At 35.5% G+C, this 19,419-nt stretch overlaps 1 long non-coding RNA gene across 5 annotated transcripts; it reads right to left on the bottom strand.

The window, feature by feature from the left end:
• Positions 1-577: 577 nt before the first annotated feature.
• On the bottom strand, positions 578-13,296 carry LOC113629409 (uncharacterized). Of its 5 annotated transcripts, XR_003436528.1 has the most exons (6): positions 13,216-13,230; positions 12,503-12,566; positions 9,626-9,704; positions 9,130-9,251; positions 8,122-8,467; positions 578-1,484 (listed from the first exon to the last, which is right to left on the bottom strand). It is a non-coding gene; the product is annotated as an uncharacterized LOC113629409 (long non-coding RNA). The 5 variants fall into 5 exon arrangements; XR_003436530.1 differs by lacking the exon at positions 9,626-9,704 and having other exon boundaries at positions 8,122-8,529; positions 13,216-13,268; XR_003436526.1 differs by lacking the exon at positions 9,626-9,704 and having other exon boundaries at positions 13,216-13,260.
• Positions 13,297-19,419: the final 6,123 nt, after the last annotated feature.

Raw genomic sequence — 19,419 nt, 5'->3', positions numbered from 1 at the left:
GACCCGCTCTCCTAACAAAATAGTCTCAACACAATAGATAGCTAACAGTCATAGAGAAGATTTAAAACAAAAATCAGATTGTTTTACTTCCTACATAGTCTATAAAGCCTTACATGATCCAACCCCATCTCCTACCACTCTCAGGCCTCCTCAATCCTCAGTAGATATCTGGCAGTTTTCCGAGCCCTGGATCCTTTCCTTAGGGTCCTTATACACATAATCTCTCTGCCCTGAGTTACTTGCATGTCTCTCTCCCTCATTTAGGTCTTGCTCAAACAGCACTCAAAGAGAACTAGCTGACCTGGGCACCACGCCTAAGATATCAGCTCCTTGTACGCCGTTACTCTCTTGCTTTATTCTAGTATCTGTACTTCCTTAATAACTCTTTTCAATATCTGATATTGATTTGCATATTTTTGTATTTATTGATTCCTCTAATTATAATATAAGCTCAAGGATAACAAGGATTTGTCTTATAAACAGCTCTATTTCTAGCACCTGGACCAGGGCCTCACACTTAGTATATGTTCAGTGAGTGTTTCTGGAAGGAAGGAAGGATAGATTAAAGATTTTAAACTTACTTTTCAAAAAAAAAAGTTTATTCAGTGCTTTAAACCAGTTGAGGAGCTGACTTTATCACACACTCAATAAACTGGGCATGCAGTCATCTGCCTTTTAATTAATCTTAAATAACAAACAACAGGTTGATTAAATGGTGGATTTGATGATTATGTAGAAATAATCTTGTCAGAATTACATTTTAAAATATTGTAACTGCAGAGAACACATACATCATGTTGTAAAATTACAGTCATAATTGCAGATAACAGACACAGGATTTTTTTAAGTACTTGGGCTTTTTTTCAGTGTTCCTATTTTAATAAAGTTGTCTTTGGGATATTAATTCCATAAATACTTGTTGAGAATTGTCCATTATAAGGCATTGGAGACAGAGCAGAGACCCGAGCAGGGTCAAAAATGATATTTTATTCCCCCAGCCATAGTGGTTCATGTTGGCAAGTACCCCAAATTGGCCCTTTTTTGAAAGGCAGAATCTTTTGAAAGGATTTTTTTAAACAGCAGAGGTAGTCCCCTTTCTCTAGCTTCAGAGGTGAGAGTGTTTGAGGACAGAGATGCAGATGGCTGTTTCCACCCCCATCTCGTGAAGAAGTCCATCTATGGTTAAGATAATAAAGATGACTTACAGGAAGAAATAGAAGCCAGTGATAGAATCTTACAGGCATTTGTTGCCTGGTTTGAACTGGTCTGACGCTGGAGCTGTCTTGTCTGAGGTTTGGTGGTTTAGCTTTTCTTTCAGTTCTCTGTGCTACCACAATATATGTCCAATCCATTACTTATTATTGGTTAAGTTGTTACAAATTGATTTCTGTCTTTGTAACTAAGAGTTCTGACCAACATTATGCATAACAGAAGACTTATTTTTTGAAAATTCGTTTGCTTGAACCCTTTGACATTTTATGATGCTGTTAAAGAAAATGGAGATAAATTAGTACTTGGAATTTGCCTCAGTGCCTTATATGAACAAATTAAAAATAGCATATATCACAAGATACCATTTGGGCTGGGGGTTGAGAGTATTGGGGGGGAGGGGAACTTTATAATTACATATTGAATTTTTTGTTCATTACAATAAATATTCATTATGCTTATATTTTTTAATACAATAAGAAATGTAGAATTATTTAAAAAGTAAAAAATAAAAGCAATGAAGAAACTGTTTACCAATTTAAGGCAATTCAGCCTAGACTGAGAATACTATGGCTGTGTCTATACTACTAAGCCATGTTATGTATATTTTTTTAGGCTAAATTTTTGTCTTTAAACTGGGAGTATAATGGCAACATGATTTTGACAATTTTTTGATTGCTGCAGCCACCAGCCATGATAAGGCAACTCCATAAACATAAATCGTGTTTCTAAGATCATGTCACAAACTTTATTCAAGTTGTTTTATGTATTACTGTACTGTAAGCATTTAACAAATAAAAGATATATAGCCAAAAGAAAAAAATCTTTCCATAAATAGTTGAGAGAGGAAACACAGAACTAGGTTTACACAGATTATTTTGTGTGGAGACAAATTTTGGACCAATATTCTTTAACTGCATTATTATAGGCAAAGAGTGAGGCTGTTAGCCCTGTGGCTCACATGCTCTGTGGTTTCATAACAACTGACACAGACGCAAGAATTCCTCGGCACTCTGGGTCTAGAGTCTCACAGAAATATGATGTGACTTTCCAGCTGTTGCAATGCATTAACTTCACATAGAAAATACATGATACTTCTCCGCACATCAAGCACTGATGTCACATGTGTGTTACTTAAACTAAGTTCTGATTCAACATTGCTGGGATCCTTTTCATCAAGTAAAAATAATGTATCATAGTGGAAAAGAGCAGGACTTTTGAGTCGTTCAAATCTGGGTTTGAAATCCTGATTCTATTACTTATAAGCCTTGGGATTTAAGCACATTGATTAATTGTTTTAGCATGTTTTCCTAATATGAGAAATAGGTTGCTAATGTCGAACATACAGAGTTTTTGTTAATTTTAATTGTGAAGGGTTTGACACATAGTAGTACCTCAGTAACTTATAGGCATTGTTACCATTACTCTATTCAACATCCAGCTCAGTCACACCAAAATAACATTGTTGAATAAAAGGCTCATAATGAGTAGAGACAGAACTGAGGCAAAGTCTCTTGTAATATTTTTCTATGAGCAATTAATTTAACCTTCACCAAATAGAATTACTATTATTATTGTTGTTATTTTAAGAATACAGTTTGCTCAGACTATTAATGTGCCCTGTGTCAGTTCTAGTAGCAATATGACAGATTCATTATGACTATAATAAAAATCAGCATAAATCCTAAACTCTCAGAGATGATGTCTATGGTGAAATTATCTGGAACTGCACACACAAAAATATTCATCCTTTCTGGAATTGATCTAAAATGAACTGCCCAAATTTTGCCTATGAGATTTTTTTGAAATTTTATTCCAACGCATAATTTCCCCTACAGCTATAGTTAACCACTGAGAATTTACACGGTTTAAGTATTTTGAGAATATAGCTTTTAAGAATAAGGTGACTTGAAAACAGCAAGACAACAAAAGAAATTGTTTTTTGGAGAACTGGAAAATTGTAACCCAGGTCTCTCTTGTGTGTTTGCTACAATGTCATCCTGATTACATGGGTTATATGATTTTTCAACAGCTGCATTTGCACAGACAACAAAGCCACCAAGTATGATTTCCTTAAAGGTCCAGATAAGGGTGTAGTGTCAATTTTATGAGTGACAGTTGATACTAGATGACAGAACAGATAACAGGCCAATAATGGGAAAATAAAAAGTGGCAAAGAGTGGTTCTGTGCCTCCATGGGATCAGGACCAACTTCTGATTAGTCATCAACTTCTGATCCTTTAAATTCAAATATTTCAGTAAGTGTCCTCTATTTTTTATCTCATAATGAGAAAATTAATGGCGATCCATAAACCATCCTGGGAGAGCTTTTGATTCATAAGTTTTACATAGCATTCAGTTCAACAGCTATTTATTTACACACTTCAACAAATATTTGTTCATTCTGCACTAGGCCTCTGCATCCCTGAACAGCTCTTCCAGAAATGAACTTGCCCTTTTGCTTCCTCTAATAAACTGAGAGAACTATTTCCACAAGAGTTTTCTGGATGATGGATATCAGCAAAAATATGCATAGAGTATTCAGAATCCCAATATTTTATGGCAATGATACATTAGTATCTTACCTAAAAAGCATATTTCAAAAATGAATCGTACCATGTGATAACTTAGGAAAATACAAGATTAATAGTCTCATCTTCTATAAAAATAATAACAGCAACAAAATCTAGGCTTGTTCAGGATTTAGGTATAAATTATGAAAACAAACTAAAAGGAAATAGAATTAAAGCAAATCTGCATTCTAGCAGTTGACCACACAAAAACTGAATGTATCAAAAGCCTTAGAAATGATCATTTAGTACCCTGCAATTCGGTTTCAAGGAATTTATTCTAAGTGAGTTATCAACGATAAGTGTATATAAAATTTTATATACAGTTTTTTTTATTTTTAGCTAATGTAAATCTATTTGCAATAAACAAAACCTAGAACTCTAGGTCTAATAATAGAATGACTAAATTTCATTTGTTATAGACAAAAAGTGGGTAATACATTTTCAAAGAACTTTTAGGAGATGAGATAATGCTAATAATGGTATAATGTTAAGTGAAAATTTGATACACTGTGCAGTCCATTGATGAAAAACAACAAAAGAAAATAAAATATTAATAATTACTTTGGAGTGGTGGACTTAGGATGATTATTCTCTTCCCTTTTTATATTTTTAATTTTTTAAAGTCATATAGTAATTTCATATTTAAATTAAAATAACCATCATAAAACTGAATAATGTAAATATATGCCATATATAATATAGAAATATGACTGTATGTCTAGCTTCCTTCCATGTATGGGAGGAAGATGCTCTACCTTTCTTTTTCGTCCAGTTCATATTAGTGTTTTTAATCTAATCCATCCAAAAATAGTTTATTCATAGTAAAACAAATCCAAACAAAAACAACTACGGTAACTTCCTATAAGTGACCATTAAATGAATAATGAGATTAATGAGGTTTGCACATGACAGGTTTCACTGAGGAAACTCTAATATACAGCACATATTTTTCTTTCGATTCTCACATATGATTATTTTCTGAAAATAAAGAGATTGACAATGATAGTGTTTAAGGGATAGTTTTTGAATATTAAAATAAAAAAGAACCTTAGGCAGGACAATATTCCCTTTAATGGAAATAACACAAGATTTTGCATGCTGGCTTCCTCATAAACATCCACTTGCCTTCCTGGGTAAAATAATGTTTGGTCCTCCAGTTTGAAGCAAGCTATCTTGTTGACAATACAAAACTATGGGAATATAGTATAAAATCTAAATCTTTTCTAAATTTTTATTTTATATTGGAATATAGTTGATTTACAATGTGTTAGTTTCAGGTGTACAGCAAAGTGATTTTAGTTATACATATACATGTAATCTATTCTTTTAAAAATTCTTTTCCCACTTAGGTTATTATAGAATATTTAGCAGAGTTCCTTATGCTATACAGTAGGTCCTTGTTGGTTATCTATTTTAAATATAGTAGTGTATATATGTCAATCCCAAACTCCCAATTGATCCCTCCCCCAACCCTTTCCCCTTTGGTAACCGTAAGTTTGTTTTCTAAGTCTGTGAGTCTGTATCTGTTTTTTAGATAAGTTCATTTGTATCATTTTTTTTTTTAGATTCTGCCTATAAGCAATATCATAGTCTTTCTCTGTCTGACTGACTTTGTATGATAAGCAACGTAAGATAAGATAGGTCCATCCATGCTGCTGCAAATGGCATGATTTCATTCTTTTTAATGGTTGAGTAATATTCCCTTGTGTATATGTACCACATCTTCTTTATCCATTCCTCTGTCCATGGACATTTAGGTTGCTTCCGTGTTTTGGCTGTTGTAAACAGCGCTGCAATGAACATTGTGGTGCATGTATAATTTCGAAGTATGGTTTTCTCCAGATATCGGCCCAGGAGTGGGATTGCTGGATCATATGGTAGCTCTAATTTTTAGTTTTTTAAGGAACCTTCATCCTGCTCTCCATAGTGGCTGTACCAATTTACATTTCCACCGACAGTGTAGGAGGGTTCCGTTTTAACCACATCCTCTCCAGCATTTATTGTTTGTAGACATTTTGATGATGGCCATTCTGACCAGTGTGAGGTGACATCTCATTGTTAGTTTGACTTGCATTTCTCTAGTAATTAGCAATGTTGAGCTTCTTTTCATATGATTTTGGAACATCTGTAAGTCTTCTTTGGAGAAATGTGTATTTAGGTCTTCTGCCTATATTTTGATTGGGTTGGGGGTTTTTTGATATTGATATGTTTTGTACATTAATCTCTTATCATTGGCATCGTTTGAAAATATTTTCTCCCATTTTTGTGGGCTGTCTTTTCATTTTGTAAACCCATGCACCTATGGTCAATTAATCTATGACAAAGGAGGCAAGACTCTACAATGAAGAAAAGCTGTCTCTTCAATAAGTGGTGCTAGGAAAATTGGACAGCTACATGTATAAGAATGAAATTAGAACATTCTTTAACACCATACACAAAAATAAACTCAAAATGGATGAAAGAACTAAATATAAGACCTGATTCTATAAAACTCTTAGAGGAAAACATAGGAAGAACACTCTTTGACATAAATTGAAGCAGTATCTTTTTTGATCAGTCTCCTAGAGTAATGAAAGTAAAAACAAACAAATGAGACCTAATTAAAGTCAAAAGCATTTGCACAGTAAAATTTAAGTCTTTTCTGTTTAAAATATCTTCCCTTACTCTGAGAGTCTATTCTGTCCAGTTGTTTACACACTAACCAGATCTTCATTCACCGTATAATGACCGATTTATATTTATTCATATATAAACACATTGTACTGATGGCATATTTAAACCTTATTTATTTTTTTAATTGAGGTAAACTTGGTATAAGACATTATGTAAGTTTCCGGTGCTGACGTTATGATTCGACATCTGTGTTTATTACAAAGTGATCATCACCAAAAGTCTACTTACCATACATCACCATACACTCAAGTCCCCTAACTCATTTTTAAAGGGAACTTCAAGACTAATGCCATCTTTCGATAGTTTAATATATGCCATAATATATGATACAACATAAGTGATAGATATTATAGAATTTTACCAGTTAATGGTCTACATTAAAAAATAAGACAATAGGGTATTACCAGGTGTGTGTGTGTGTGTGTGTGTGTGTGTGTGTGTGTGTGTGTTTCCTACTCTCATAATAAACATGAATTTCTGCCATTAGTATCTAATTTCCTTTAACCTGCTATGAGGTAATAAAGACAATAACACCTATAAATGTAGCTTTTATTATGAAAATAAGTAATGGGTTATTTGGGGGGGACTGCAATAATATAGAAAAGTGGGAAAATAAGAATCGGGGATGGGAAAAAAAAATGAAAGGTAAAAATGAGTCATCCATCAGGAGACTATTAAGATAATATGAGTAGCTTCCAGAAATTCAAACATAGCATAGTAGAAAAAAGAGAGCAGGCTTGATTCCAGTTCATGTTCTATCCCTTCCTAACAGTTTGGATGTGGGAAAAATAATAGCTACACTTCAGTGAGGAGTTACCCTCTCAGGTGCCATAAATTTATTTTTCCTAATCATCAAAAATAGTTGAAAGAAATTATCAGTGCCTGGCATAGAGTAGGTACTTAATAAATATTTAAAACTAATAATAATAAATACTTAGGTAGGTTAGAATAGAAAGTCTCATGTGACACAAAAATATCAATTTCATCTGCCAAGTCAAACATGACGAACGTGTTTTACACAAGTGTGTTTAAAATAGTCAGTAACATTTTAATGTTCTCTTCAACTCTAAAAATTGTCTTTCTTGTGGAATTTTCTGGGCTTGAGCAGTTCTAGTAACATTATTATGGCCTGTCCGCATTTCACTTTCTCCCCAGGTTGAGAGGATGTGATTACACCTCTCTCTCAAGCATAGATTTCCTTTGCACTTGGTCATTTTATAAATTCTCCATCTTCACAACTCTCACAACAACTACTTTTTACAATATAGTTCTTATACCACAGCTTAGAAACAGGAAAGCAGGATCAAGTATAAACTGACCACTGAAACAATTTTCATTATTAAAAACCCAACATTTATTGGAAATCATCTGTGTTACCGAAGATAGCCACAAAGATGATACTCATACTAGCCACAGCAGGTTGAAAGGCCTTTCTTTGGTGTTGCACATTTTCTCATATGCATGGTCCACAGAAGCAGAAAAGTCCATATTTTATCTATAAACCTATAGGTAAGATATGTATTTTCAAATTTTATCTATAGCTTTAAAGGGAGAGAAGTTTCTATTTTGATGCCTCTATTTTGATGCCTCTATTTTGTTTCACATTATCAAAACTGTTGACAGGACAGCTTCCACTGTCATGCTTGTTATTCTGGTCCTGGCTTACCTGCAGTCTTCCAACTTTTCTCACTCAGTGATACCAATTTGCTGTTCTTATGGAAGTGTTGTTTTTCCAGCACAAAATACAGCCACCCTCTGATAGGCTTGATGTGACCATTATTTCTCCAACCTGCTCTTGCAGGAAGCTCCACAGAGGTGGCTTTTATATGGCTCTTCAGATTTTTTATAAGCAGTATTTACCTTCATATACAGTGATATTCCTCATGTTTTCCTTCCATGTGACTTTTGCTCAATGCTCTTCATTTTCTTGGTATATTTGATCATACCAAATTTTTCACAGCTTCCCTCAAGTGTCTTTTTTACTATCATAGTCATAGGCTACCAAATCCAGCCTGGTGAATAGGTCAGCCAATATGAAACAAAGGATCATTGATTCTGAAACGTAAATCTAGGACTGTAGAGAAAGCTCTGGTTATATCAATAAATCTCTTCCCAATAAATAATTTATTCCTACTTGATTGATGAGGAAATTGACATGCCGAAATGTTAAGAAATGAGTCTACACTTACTCGAAAAGCAGAAGCAGCACCATGAGCCATTGCCAGAACTTAACTGATTTTAAAGGCTCTGCTGTTGATAATCATCATCAACCACATGACATTCTTGCTTTCTTACACCTGATCCTGAGTCTGGGGCAGTTGCTACTGGATCACAGCACCTTTTCCAGCTGAATCTGAACTTAACCTCTTCATCTTTCCCAAAAGAAATTTGCACACAGGCACTAGCAGTTGGCTTTAGTTAGCACTCAAACACAAAGCTATTTTCTGTCGCAAAGTTAGAATACATTTAGGTCTTTGTTTACTTATCTGCAGAATGGGAACTTTGGACTAGAAAATCTCTGAAGGTTTTGCCACACTGACATTTATATGAAGATCACCAATCTATATATTCCCAGGAAATACATAACTTAGGAATTCCTGGGTATTTTCCATTGAAAATATATTTGGAGTTCAGTACGTTTACAGTAGAAAAGTAGTATTACCCATGAACTTACATTCATTTTGCAACCTTCAAATATTTTTCCTCAGGGTGGAAATTTCTCATGCTTGATCACAGCTCAAAGATAATTTAGTCCTGGAAAATACACCATATCTTTATTCATCTAGAAGTCCTACCCTGTATGTGAAGAAAAAGAAAAAAAAAATGAGGAGCCCCACACAGTTGAAACATTCCATGTGTCTGGTCTTTACTGAGGCATATTCTCCTGAGAATAACCATTTGAAATATGTTTTACAAATTGAATTTTTAATGGACTATATGTAGTATGAGGTCAGGAGAAATTCTTTGGTTATTTCTTTGAAGTTTAATGTTTTAAAAATAATGCCAATACAGATTTAGGAATCTTTCAAAATTACATAATTGTGGTTTAGTCTTGCTTTTTAAGCTAGAGGTATAATCTTTTTTCCCTCTTGAAAGACACCAGCAAAGCACTGCCGTAAGAAGTCTCTCCCTTTCCCACCCCCTTGCCTTTTGGCCAAAATTACGCTCACATCTGTCCAGAGTGGAGGAAGTCCCAGCCACCATGTGCCAGTCTTTGTGCTTTCAGCCTGCAGCCCAGGAAATTACTACCTGTGTGGGCAGATCCTCAGTGCTTAACTGTGAGGTCCCACTAAACTGAGGACTCAGCAAGAATAAAGAGGGGGGAGCAGAGGATGGGGGCAAGGTAGAGGGGGGAGAGAGAGAGAGAGAGAGAGAAGAGGAAAGAAGGAAATCTCTGCCTCTTCCACCAAAATACTCAACATCTTTTAGGGTTTCATAGCCAGAGTTACACACAAAGCAGAGTAGAGAGCCAGAAATGTGTGTTCCCTTGTAAGTGGAAACTAAACAAAACATATAGAACACCCTTAATGATGTTTAAGAATATTTTTATAATAATAAAAATAATACATTCACCAAGTGAAAACTCTGTGCCAGAGTATACTCATTTACTCATCACCTCAACTCTATTTACTACAGATTATTATCTCTGTTTTATAGATGAAGAAATTCAGGCACAGAGAAGCTGAATAAATTGTCCAAAGGTCTGGGACTTAAGTAGTGGTGCTGGGATTTGACCCATGAGTCTCCAACTCCCACAAACTGGAACACTGACCTGTGCTGTCCCATCGCTAGATTTATGCATAAGACCTATGCGTCTTTCTTAGAACCTTCATAGCTAGCACCCCAGATAATATAGTGTTGTAATTACTTTTTTAGTTCTTAAGAGGAAGAGAATATGTGGGGGGGGGAAATCTGTTCCTTTGGGGGACCATCATTTCCACACAGTCTTCAACCCGTAGCAAATGCTATTTTAGAAATTCCCTATGTCATTCTCTCCTCTGTGACACCCCAAGACTACCCCCTCTATAACCCAATGGGGTGCCACAAAACTCAGTCAGCCTCTTTCATTCTGTCACTCTTTTACACACCTAATCAGATGATTTACTATAGTATGTGGCAGGGCAGTGATACAGAATCTGGAAATTCTCTTCCTTAAGGGCCCTGCAATGCTCAACATCCCAGAGTGTATTGATGGCTGTGTTCCATGGGAATGAGAGCTACACATATACAGATAACACTTAATCACTGCATGTCATTGTTAGTGCTATCCCTAGAAAACATCCCTTCCAATTTAGTTTTCCGTTAGACATAACAAAATTCTTTGAGGAATGTAAAAGCAATATTGTGTGGTAATCCAAGTTGGCATTAATATATTTAATATATGCTCAACTTAAAGAGGCAGGATGTATAAATAAGAGGTTTTCTCATTTTGCATATGCAGCACTTAATGTTTTAACTCTAGTTTAAATATCTGAACAGTCAGCAAGAAACAGTAGCCTCAGAGGTGTCTATAAGACTGAATTTGTCTATCTCAATCATCTTTGAGTTTCTCTTCCCCCCTTCCCTGCACTGGAAGTGATCACGCAGAGGATGGTGGCCTATCTTCCAGGGCAAGAGTAGAGAGAATGCCTATATTAACAGAGTTTGAATGAGATAGTTCAAGAGCCCATCCTGTTATTATCATTTATGATTCTGGGATATTGTACTGTATTGCTATATTAGGAATAAAGAAAAGCATATAAATCTTAATTATGAGTTCCAAATTATTTAGAATATCATTTAAACCTAAATCAATTTCCATATGAGGGGTGGTAAATTGAATTAGGTTTAAAAAAATATTCTGGCTAGATTCCCTGCAGCTAATCTATATGGTTATGCCATGTGGTTGGGAACAGGAAACACCTGTCTCTCTGCTTGCTAGCACTCACTTAACGTGATCCCTGGCAAAACAGTTTTTTCAGCCCCAGTCCAATTCACCAGAGGTCATTTCAATTTGGACTATTTCAACTTGTATTACAAACCATCAGTGTTTAACAATTTTCAATCACTTTCTGGATATGAATCATTATATAGTCACCAGAGGTCTTTAAACTATTGTCCTGAGGTCCTCTGAAAGAGATCATTTGCAAATTTCAAATTCATTGGGATTTCAATACATAAAATACGTTATTTTTACATTCTTATTGTCAGAGAGAGAAACTATATCTCACCTTGCAAAATGAAATGTGTACTTCTAGTTCTGTTTTTAAAAAGCATAATAAATAAAATCTATTGGAAGAGTTTCAAATGTCAGTGCAATATATTTGCCTTCGGGCATTTAGTTTCTTTTTTACTTTTTACAGTGCTTGAGAACAGAATCCTCATATTTAATATCCCACTCAAGTTCTGGCTTTGAATTTTGCAATGCAAAGTTTGACAGTTACCACCAATACAGATGCTTCAGATATGCTAACAATTTCAGCTCTGGGAATGAATATCTAGACTTCTTTTTTTTTTTTTTTTTTTAACATTTCCATGGTTTCACAATTGGCAGTCTGCCTAGGTTGACCAAGAAAACAATGAGTTTGGGCAATTGCTTTACCATTCCCTCTGGCTGTGAGTATACTCATTTCCAAAAGAAGGGTATTAGAATAAATAGACTAGACTTGTTTTTTCTCCAACTTGGAAGGGTTAAGAGGCAAATACTGACTGACAGATAGCAAATGGCAGAATATATGTTATAAAAAACGATCCACAATTATTGTGCTCTTTAGTCAGTCATCCTGTAGAACTATGTGGTGGCTTAGCAGAGCTGTTTTCCCTGATGTAACTATTCTCTTCTCCTGTGCACCCGACAAAACTATCTGATAACCCAAGTAAATACTATGTAGGTCTGGCTCCGAGTTATGACACTATGTTCCTTACCCCTTAAATTATAAACTGCCCTATATCATGTTTTACAACCTGTTTGGTTACAAAGTCAGTATGACAAACAGCAACATAACAGCATGCGTCTTCAGTGAAAACAAAAATAAATTTTACACATAGATTAAAATTTGGCAGCCTACCTGTGAATGGTTTATGGTCCATCAACTTTCCTTTGTACACAGGTGAAGCACTAACTGATTAAACCTGGATCAAGTAGTCAGGCAATAAGGCAAAAACCAAGACCAATGGTTGATGAGGTAGGTAGAATTAGAAAAGGTGGCAGATTGCCACCACTTTGTAAAACCACCTAGCCCCATGCCATCCCCACCCCCCAGAACCTAAATAATTTTTTGAGCAGTCAACTGTTCCAATAACGAGGTTAGTCCATGGAAAAAGGGGAGTTGGAGGGTACCAGCCACGATGTGTCAAAAACAGTTGGCAGTCATGAGTTCTCTGGGCAAAAGTCATGCCTATACATGTAGAAATAGGCAGCCATACGTCAACAGTTTTTCAGGAATCTGTCTCTCTCAATGGAGATGTCTCTCCAGACCCAGGGAATTCTCTGCCAGCTCTAAATTTATTGCATAGTTTTAGGAAATATATTACACTTTGGGAGTCATATCATTACCACGGGAACTGTAATTCAGACCAAAGATAGCTCAGGAGAACAAGAGCAAGGCTTTTTCCTTATGTCAAGTATTTACCAGTTCCTACATGGAAATATCTCAAGATTGAAACAAATTTTAAACTACACCATGCTTCATTATTCCAATCTAGAAATAAAAAGGGGAGCTGTAGGACAATAATATAATCCCTTATTATATAAAAACCAAAATGGAGGCCAAGGACCTACCTTTTCTTCCAAGCCAATGACCCACACAGATCTTAGCAAAACTCATAAAAGTCCATTTACTGAAATACTTAAGCTGTAAGTGAAGTTTCCTTGTCAGGATGACACAGCACATTGTAGCCAATCAGCAATGACCTAAGTAAACTGCTTGTCCAAACCAATGAGAATTAAGCTCTATGAACTTCCTCTTTTATGCTCCATAAGCCTTACTGTAACCCTGAAACAAACTTCTTACCACTTTTGGTGCTGAAGCCTCCTTGTTCAAGAACAATTTGTTTCTCACCCAGTAAAATGTCCATATCAAGTAAAACCCTGAATTTTCTTTTGACACCATTTACACATAAAAATCTTAATTTGAGGAAAAGAAGGGGGAAAAGTGAGAAAGAGCGAGGAAGACAACACACTTTATAGGACAATTTGGATGAGATAAAAATAAAATCTCGACTCTGATTCGTCTCCAGTCAGCCTGAACAACTTGAGCCATCTCCAATCTCCCTGACCAGTGAGATTCTCCTGCTGTTTAACCTTCTCCAACCACAGGATAATTATGAAGACACAGAAATAGTTAGCTTATAATTGTTAGCCCTCCCAAAAGATTTTAGGAAGGTATTTTTTAGGAACATAGTGGTTCTAAGTAAAATTTTCAAAAGAAGATTTGAGGACAAAGATTCAACTAAAATTTCAGTCCCCGACCACCCGAATCCTAAACTCATCTCTCGGCTTCTACCAACTCTCACTCCGAGTTCACCGAAAATGGAACCTCCTGTGAGTAAATCTCCATGTTGATTTTTAGTTGACTAAATGAATGTTCCTAAGTTTTAGAAATCAATTTAAAATAGTCTGATTTCTCTTGTGAGAAAAAATAAAGCAGAACATTTTCTCAGTGGTGATTTATTCTCGAAGCAAGTGTGGCAAGTTAAAATCCTTGTTTTATGTTATTGAAACAACTGGGGAAAATGCTTCATGTTGTAATTTGAAATCCACAACAAAGTCTACCATGGCAGGAGGTTGGGGGCCTTTGTTTAAAACAATGGAATATTTTAATCTATTTCTTGTGATCTTTAGTAAGTTCTTAAGAAAGGAAGAGACATCAAAGAGGCATAAAGGGAATTTTATTTTTTAAAAAAATCCTTCTCATGGACAAGTTTGTAAAATGACTAATTCCAAAAAGAGTCCTACAGAACTCTAACAGGTTACTTCTCTGCCACATGCTTAAGTTCACATGGGCAAAGGCACAAAATTGAAGATTGAATTGGGTTGTGATGGGTAGAGATGGGAAACCTTTAGGCACCTCTGCATTAACTCTGCTGTGTACTGTTTGCCCAGAATAGTAACATTTTCGCCTCCCTTCCCTGCAACATAAAATAGGATTTCATGAATGCAACATGGAGCAGTGGGCATATTAGATCTGTCTCACATTTGTGCAGGGGAGGTAAAAGCTGAGACTGTAGCTTCAGTTTGGGAGCAAGGTATTTTATCAGAGAAGTTACCACTAATGCTTGCTAAATAAGTGAGTGTGAGTATTGCCAGAAAACATCAAGACTGGTAAACATAGGTACATGATTCCTTATAGAATATCCTAGAAGCAGTAAGACTCAGAATCCGTGGTTCTTTTAATTTTCTATCTATTCTATAATCTATCCCAATATACATGCCAGAAAAACGGGGTGGTGCTTTTTTCCCCCATTAAATTACTTGAGGTCAGTTTCTTTTCCCATTAAGGACTTTTACTTCTCACAAAATTCAAAGGAAATTCCATTTTCTGAACTGATATACATCAGAGTTCACTTAACACAGCTTTTTTGGTGGATATTTTTGCCTTGGCCTTGTAGGCAATATTATGGTCTCTCCTGAATTATTTAGTCTATTTATATAAGTTGCTACCCTAGAGGAGATGGGAGATCAACAGCCTGTGAACTTTCCTATGCTGGAACTATTTCTGCAGAATGAAGTCAAGAGTCTATATATCAGCTTCACTAACAGCAAGAATCTAAAGACACCTGGGAACCCTGCACCCTTCTTTTGAAGATAACTTCTGCTCAGTCAACCTCAGAATTGAAATGTGGATTTCTTACTCATTTCTTGCCTGACAAAGACAACATCAATAAGGTATACCTTGCCAAGGATTATGTCAGCCTTGAAGATGAAAGAAAAGATTTGACATGATTTCAAAGAAATGTCAGAGAATTCTGGGTTTTCTTAACATAAGCTACCCTTACCTGGAGAAGTGGCTATGAGAATTCGCTCTGTTTCTGTTTGCTGACACACACTTGTATGAGTATGGCTTTTCTGCAGCCTGCTGTTAAATAGAAAATGGTCAAAATTAACTGCTTGTCAACAATAGCATGCGCATCACCATGTGAAAGACCACTCACCAATTGAAATTATTCATACCCACAACATCAGTCCTCATACTGAAAGTTACTTGGAGCAGAATTAAACTGATTTGCACAAGGTGAACTTAGTTCCATTTTTAGAGGAAATGGTCATAGGATTTGTAGCAAAATTATTAATGAAAGACACTTAATTTTTGAAACATAATTGAAAATTTTTTTTCCTTATTAGTCATCCATTTTATACACATCAGTCTATACATGTCAATCCCAATCTCCCAATTCATCCCACCACCACCACCCCCCACTGCTTTCCCCCCTTGGTGTCCATACGTTTTTCCTCTACTTCTGTGTCTCAATTTCTGCTCTGCAAACCGGTTCATCTATACCATTTTCTAGGTTCCACATATATGTGTTAATATACGATATTTTTCTCTTTCTGACTTACTTCACTCTGTATGACAGTCTCTAGTTCCATCCATGTCTCTACAAATGACCCAATTTCGTTCCTTTTTATGGCTGAGTAATATTCCATTGTATATATGTAACACATCTTCTTTATCCATTCGTCTGTCGATGGGCATTTAGGTTGCTTCCATGACCTGGCTATTGTAAATAGTGCTGCAATGAATATTGGGGTTCATGTGTCTTTTTGAATTATGGTTTCCTCTGGGTATGTGCCCAGTAGTGGGATTGTGGGGTCATATGGTGATTCTGTTTTTAGTTTTTTAAGGAAACTCCATACTGTTCCCCATAGTGGCTGTATCAATTTACATTCCCACCAACAGTGCAAGAGGGTTCCCTTTTCTCCACACCCTCTCCAGCATTTGTTGTTGGTAGATTTTCTGATGATCCCATTCTAACTGGTGTGAGGTGATACCTCATTGTAGTTTTGACTTGCATTTCTCTAATAATTAGTAATGTTGAGCAGCTTTTCATGTGCTTCTTGGCCATCTGTATGTATTCTTTGGAGAAATGTCTATTTAGGTCTTCTGTCCATTTTTGGATTAGGTTGTTTGTTTTTTTAATATTGAGCTGCATAAGCTGTTTTTATATTTTGGAGATTAATCCTTTGTCCAATGATTAGTTTGCAAATATTTTCTCCAATTCTGAGGGTTGTCTTTTCGTCTTGTTTATGCATTCCTTTGCTGTGCAAAAACTTTTAAGTTTCATTAGGTCCCATTTGTTTATTTTTGTTTTTATTTCCCTTTCTCTAAGAGGTGGGTCAAAAAGGACCTTGCTGTGATTTATGTCAAAGAGTGTTCTTCCTATGTTTTCCTCTAAGAGTTTTATAGTGCTCAGTCTTACATTTAGGTCTCTAATTCATTTTGAGTTTATTTTTGTGTATGGTGTAAGGGAATGTTCTAATTTCACATGTAGCTGGCCAGTTTTCCCAGCACCACTTATCGAAGACACTGCCTTTTCTCCATTGTATATCCTTGTCTCCTTAGTCATAGATTAGTTGACCATAGGTGCGTGGGTTTATCTCTGGGCTTTCTATCCTGTTCCATTGATCTATATTTCTGTTTTTGTGCCAGTACCATATTATCTTGATTACTGTAGCTTTATGATATAGTCTGAAGTCAGGGAGTCTGATTCCTCCAGCTCCGTTTTATTCCCTCAAGACCGCGTTGGCTATTTGGGGTCTTTTGTGTCTCCATAGAAATTTTAAGATTTTTTGTTCTCATTCTGTAAAAAAATGCCATTGGTAATTTGATAGGGATTGCATTGAATCTGTAGATTGTTTTGAGTACTATAGTCATTTTCACAATGTTGACTCTTCTAATCCAAGACCATGTTATATCTCTCCATCTGTTGGTACCATCTTTAATTTCTTTCATCAGTGTCTTATAGTTTTCTGCATACAGGTCTTTTGTCTTCCTAGGTAGGTTTACTCCTAGGTATTTTATTCTTTTTGTTGCAATGGTAAATGGGAGTGTTTCCTTAATTTCTCTTTCAGATTGTTCATCATTAGTATATAGGAATACAAGAGATTTCTGTGCATTAATTTTGGATCCTGCAACTTTACCAAATTTATTGATTAACTCTGGTAGTTTTCTAGTGGCATCTTTAGGATTCTCTATGTATAGTATCATGTCATCTGCAAACAGTGACAGTTTTACTTCTTCTTTTCCAATTTGTATTCCTTTTATTTCTTTTTCTTCTCTGATTTCTTTGGCTAGGACTTCCAAAACTATGTTGAATAATAGTGGTGAGAGTGGACATCCTTGTCTTGTTCCTGATCTTAGAGGAAATGCTTTCAATTTTTCACCATTGAGAATGATGTTTGCTGTGGGTTTGTCGTATATGGTCTTTATTATGTTGAAGTAGGTTCCCTCTATGCCCACTTTCTGGAGAGTTTTTAATCATAAATGGGTGTTGAATTCTGTCAAAAGCTTTTTCTTTGTCTATTGAGATGATCATATGGTTTTCTTCAATTAGTTAATATGGTGTATCACATTGATTGATTTGCGTATATTGAAGAATCCTTGCATCTCTGGGATAAATCCCACTTGATCATGGTGTATGATCCTTTTAATGTGTTGTTGGATTCTGTTTGCTAGTATTTTGTTGAGGATTTTTGCATCTATATTCATCAGTTGTTGGTCTGTAATTTTCTATTTTTGTAGTATCTTTGTCTGGTTTTGGTATCAGGGTGATGGTGGCCTCATAGAACTAGTTTGGGAGTTTTTCTTCCTCTGCAGTTTTTTGGAAGAGTCTGAGAAGGATGGGTGTTAGCTCTTCTCTAAATGTTTGACAGAAGTCACCTGTGAAGCCATCTGGTCCTAGACTTTTGTTTGTTGGAAGATTTTTAAGCACAGTTTCAGTTTCATTCCTCGTGATTGGTCTGTTCATATTTTCTATTTTTTCCTGGTTCAGTCTTGGAAGGTTATACCTTTCTAAGAATTTGTCCATTTCTTCCAGGTTGTCCATTTTATTGGCATAGAGTTGCTTGTAGTACTCTCTTAGGATGCCTTGTATTTCTGCAGTGTCTGTTGTAACTTCTCCTTTTTCATTTCTAATTTTATTTGAGTCCTCTCCCTCTTTTTCTTGATGAGTCTGGCTAATGGTTTATCAATTTTCTTTATCTTCTCAAAGAACCAGCTTTTAGTTTTATTGATCTTTGCTATTGTTTTCTTTGTTTCTGTTTCATTTATTTCTGCTCTGATCATTATGATTTCTTTCCTTCTAACTTTTGGTTTTATTTGTTCTTTCTCTAGTTCCTTTATGTGTAACGTTAGATTGTTTATTTGAGATTTTTCTTGTTTCTTGAGTTAGGCTTGTATAGCTATAAATTCCCTCTTAGAACTGCTTTTGCTGCATCCCATAGGGTTTGTATCATCGTGTTTACATTGTCATTTGTCTCTCGGTATTTTTTGATTTCTTCAGTGATTTAGTAACGTATTGTTTATTTATTGGTTATTTAGTAACGTATTGTTTTGCCTACATATATTTGTGTTTTTTACGTTTTTTCCCTGTATTTGATTTCTAATCTCATAGCATTGTGGTCAGAAAAGATGCTTGATATGATTTCAATTTTCTTAAATTTACTGAGGCCTGATTTGTGACCCAAGACGTGATCTATCCTGGGGAATGTTCCGTGTGCACTTGAGAAGAAAGTGTAATCTGCTGTTTTTGGTAGGAATGCCCTATAAATATCAATTAAATCTATCTTGTCTATTGGTTCATTTAAAGCTTCTGTTTCCTTATTTATTTTCATTTTGGATGATCTGTCCCTTGGTGTAAGTGAGGTGTTAAAGTCCCCCACTATTACTGTTCTACTGTTGATTTCCTATTTCATACCTGTTAACAGTTGCCTTATGTATTGAGGTGCTCCTATGTTGGGTGCATATCTATTTATAATTGTCATATC

The sequence above is a fragment of the Aethalodelphis obliquidens genome, unplaced genomic scaffold, assembly GCF_003676395.1.
Source record: "Aethalodelphis obliquidens isolate GAN/ISIS:26980383/991018 unplaced genomic scaffold, ASM367639v1 scaffold27, whole genome shotgun sequence".
Lineage (NCBI taxonomy): Eukaryota > Metazoa > Chordata > Mammalia > Artiodactyla > Delphinidae > Aethalodelphis > Aethalodelphis obliquidens.
This window is presented reverse-complemented; position numbering and strand designations above follow the sequence as displayed.